Genomic DNA, 4562 nt, shown 5'->3' with positions numbered 1-4562 from the left:
CAAATCAAATTTAGTTCCAGAATTCAAATTTCATCATCTGCTGTGATGGGATTCGAACCCAGGCCCCCAGAGCATTACCCAGGTCTCTGGATTACTAATCCAGCGACAATACCACTATGCCACTGCCTACCAGATCTTCCAGTCCCACCGATTTCTATGGCATTTTGCATGTCTTGCCTGTCCCGTTGCGGGGGGAGTTCGCCTTCGGCAGGACCGGAAGATCCCACTGGCGGGAAGGGCCAGAAAATCCTGCCCTGTGTCTGTGCGGCACCCTGGCCTCACACACGTGTAAACTGGCCAGATCGAAAGGACACAGATGTGTGCACTGAGATTGACCTTAGGCCCTCAGCAACAGCTGTACAAGAATGTCACATTCTTCATGCCTTCTAGGACAGCAGGGTGGCACAGTGGTTAGCGCTGCTGCCTCACAGTGCCAGGATCCCAGGTTCAAATCCCGGCTTGGGTGACTGTCTGTGTGGAGTTTGCACATTCTCCCCGTGTCTGCGTGGGTTTCCTCCGGGTGCTCCAGTTTCCTCCCACAGTCCAAAGATGTACGTGTTAGGTGGATTGGCCGTGCTAAATTGCCCCTTAGTGTCAGGGGGACGAGCTAGGATAAATAAATGGGGTTATGGGGATAGGGCCTGGGTGGGATTGTGGTCGGTGCAGACTTGATGGGCTGAACGGCCTCCTTCTGCACTGTAGGATTCTATGGTTCCGTGTCACACAACTCAAAGCTCTACATGCAAGAAGAGTTCTTGTTTGTACAGAATTTTTGTTTCTTGAATAAAATACCATTATAACGATAATGATCATTACGAGACACAGCTTGTCTCCATGGTAACTGACCGATGACCTTTGCCATCATGAGTTTGTGCAGCAGATCCTTCAACAAGAAAGAAGGCTGATGGAGAGGGCTTGGATACGAAGGTTTGCTACAAGTCCCTCTGCCAGTGCTCACTCGTACTGGTCACTCTTTTAAATGCCCAGGCTGCCTTCATTCCGGGCCCAGGAGAAAGCGACGCAGAGGGTTCAAAAGCATCAGGGCCCGGGGTTGGTGGGGGGGGGGGGGGGGGGGGGGGGGGGGGGAGCGGTGCGGGGGGGGGGTTGTTCAGCAGGCGGTGTAAGGCTTGTTGTTGCAATTGGAGTTCTCATTACTGTCCAGATTGGGCAGCAAGAATGTCAAAAACCTGAGAGGTTGGCATCGGAACTGCCAGCCCCACTGCAGATCCCGACCTTCGGACAGCTTGGTGGCTATGATTTGTTTTAAAAGCTGGCCACACAACATCAATCTGAGCGGTGGCCATTTCTTGTGATATTGAAAGAGATCTTCAGCTGCTGTTGTGTAAAATGTGAGAGAGTTTTTGGAGACATTTTACTTGTGTTATGCTGTGGTTTTCAGCTAGTTAGGCGATTTCCATAACAGTCGCTGCACAATGCTACGGGCCCTTAAGAAGTAACTGGAGAGGAATCTTATTCTTCGTGTAGATACTTCTGCAAATCCACTCCAACAGTAGGCGGAGGAGGAGAAGGTTCGGCAAACCCTGGAATGGACTATACCAACTCATGCAGCATTGTCTGATACAGTCAATGTCACTGCACTCCAGGATCTCTTGACATAACGCTCCTTCTGACTGTCAGTTGAGCTGTCAGGTGCTGAGAGCGGGAACTGACAGCAGAGCATTGGTTAGAGGAGTAGCAGCTGCAGGAAAGGCAGAATAGCTCCACCAAGCATAGTGGAGGATAGGGTCAGTCTACATCAACGGGATGAAGTGGAAATGGTCATGAGCTTCAAGTTTTTAGGTGTCAAGATCACCAACAACCTGTCCTGGTCCCCCCATGCCGACATTATAGTTAAGAAAGTCCACCAATGCCTCTACTTTCTGAGAACACTAAGGAAATTTGGCATGTCAGCTACGACCCTCGCCAACTTTTACAGATGCACCATAGAAAGCACCCTTTCTGGTTGTATCACAGTTTGGTATGGCTCCTGCTCTGACCAAGACCACAAGAAACTACAAAGGGTTGTGAATGAAGCCCAATCCATCACGCAAACCAGCCTCCCATCCATTGTCTCCGTCTACACTTTCCGCTGCCTTGGAAAGGCAGCCAGCATAATTAAGGGCCCCATGCACTCCAGACATTCTCTCTTCCACCTTCTACCATCGGGCAAAAGATACAAAAGTCTGAGGTCACGTACCAACTGACTCAAGAAGAGCTTCCTCCCTGCTGCCATCAGACTTTTGAATGGATCGACCTTATATTAAGTTAATCTTTCTCTACACCCTAGCTATGGCTGTAACATTACATTCTGCACCCTCTCCTTTCCTTCACTCCTATGTACTCTATGAATGGTATGCTTTGTCTGTATAGCGCACAAGAAATAATATTTTTCACTGTATACCAATACACGTGATGATAATGAATCAAATCAATCACAGATTCTGCCTGTCTTCCTTGCTGGATACATGCAAGTTCTTGCTTTTGTTCTTTTTATTGATAATTTGCTAGTTTTCTCGTGGTGTGGAGCGGTGTGGTGTTGCCTGTTCCTCTATGCCAACTTGCTGGTTGGTCTGTAAAGGTAATCGAGCAACATGTTTCGTTTTATATACCAGAAAGAAATGGGCACGTTATCATGTATGAACAGATCTCCAGGTGTGAGTGTACAGAGGGCTTTCCTTTGAAGCTTCATGTTACCTTGTCTTGAAGCCATTGAGACATATTGAATGCAATCTATTGGGGAAAACCAATGAGACAAGACAAGGCTCTGCATTCGGTTAATCACTGCTCCAGCTCCGCCAATCACAGACTCCCTCCCTCCCACTCTTACAACTCCTCCAGAGACACAGGACAGGATTTTCCAGCCGCACTCGCCCCAAGACCAGAAAATCCCACCCGAGGTCAATGGCCCTCCACATGGTCCGTGTCCCCGCCCGCGACGATTCCTGTGGTGGGCAGGACGGGACATTCTGCCCAGAACCCATGATTGGTGGAGCAGCAGGGGTGGGAGAGAGAGAGCCTGTGATTGGAGGAGCAGCGGCAGTTATTGTGGCCGTTTCCACTGGTCACCATACTGGGGACGTTCAAATCTCACCGACATCCTCCGGAAAGACCAAGGGGAAGAAACAGAAAATGGAAATAGGAAGGAGAGTCCACTGGTAATGAGGCCAGAGCAGACCCTGGGGTTGCAGACAGTGGGGGAGCAGTCCCAGGGGGAGCAGTCCCAGAGGGAGCAGTCCCAGGGGGAGAAGGCCCAGGGGGAGAAGGCCCAGGAGGAAGCAGGCCTAGGGGGAGCAGACCCAGGGGGAGAAGGCCCAGGGGGAGCAGGCCCAGGGGGAGCAGGCCCAGGGGGGGAAGGCCTAGGGGGAGCAGACCAGGGGAAGCAGGCCCAGGGGGAGGAGGCCCTGGAGGAAGCAGGCCGAGGGGGAGAAGGCCCAGGGGGAGTAGGCCCAGGGGGAGAAGGCCCAACAGGTGCAAGCTCAGCAGGATGCAACCCAGGGGGGGAGCAAGCCTAGGGGAAGCAGGCCCAGCAGGTTGAAGGCCAGGGGAGGAGCCTAGGGGGAGCAGGCCCAGGGGGAGCAGGCCTAGGGGGAGCAGGCCCAGGAGGAGCAGGCCTAGGGGGAACTGGCCCAGGGGGAGCAGGCCCAGGGGGAGCAGGCTCAGGGGGAGCAGGCCTAGAGGGAGCAGGCCTCGGGGAGCAGGCCTGGGGGGAGCAGGCCCAGTGGGATGCAGGCCAAGGGAGGAGGAGGCCTAGGGGGAGCAGGCTTAGGGGGAGCAGGCCTGGGGGGAGCAGGCCTGGGGGGAGCAGGCCCAGAGGGAGCATACCCAGGGGAAGCAGGCCCAGGGGGAGGAGGCCCAGGGGGAGCAGGCTTAGGGGGAGCAGGTCAAGGGGGAGCATACCCAGGGGGAGCAGTTCTAGGGGGAGCACACCCAGGGGGAGCAGGCCCGGGGGAGGAGGCCCAGGGGGAGCAGGCCCAGGGGGAGCAGGCCAATGGGGAGCACACCCAGGGGGAGCAGGCCTGGGGGAGGACGGGGTGGGGAACTGGCTCAGTGGGGAACAGGCTGCGTGGGTGGAGGGAAGGGGGGGTGATGCGGATCCGGGGATGGGGGGGTGCAGACTTGGGTGTGAAGCAGACTCGGGGGGTGGGGTGCAGATTCGGCGGGGGGGAGCAGACTCGGGAAGAGGGGGACAGACTCGGGGGGGTGGGGAGCAGACTCGGGGGGCCGGGAGGGACAGACCCGGGGGGTTGGTTAGGCCCATGGGGGTTTGAGCAGTCCCGGGAGGAGTGAAGCAGGCCCGGGAGAGGAGGATTAGCCACTCCCAGGGAACTTTGCTTCGAGTGACATGTTATCCTGAGCCAGGTGAGTGAGTGAGTGAGTGAGTGTGTCCGGGGAGGGAGGAGGGGGCTGAGGCAGCAGCTTTCCATCCTGCCTTCTACAGCTGTTGAACAGTGAACCAGGCTGAGCTGCCATGGAGACGCTCTTTTCCATACAGAGCAGGTGGTTGGAGTGTATCAGAGCAAACTGGAAGGGGCAATCTGGGTTGCAGCTATTGAATCTTGCTG

Source organism: Mustelus asterias, chromosome 3 (genome assembly GCF_964213995.1).
Source record: "Mustelus asterias chromosome 3, sMusAst1.hap1.1, whole genome shotgun sequence".
Taxonomy (NCBI): domain Eukaryota; kingdom Metazoa; phylum Chordata; class Chondrichthyes; order Carcharhiniformes; family Triakidae; genus Mustelus; species Mustelus asterias.
The sequence above is the reverse complement of the archived record's forward strand: the minus strand, read 5'-3'. Positions refer to the sequence as shown.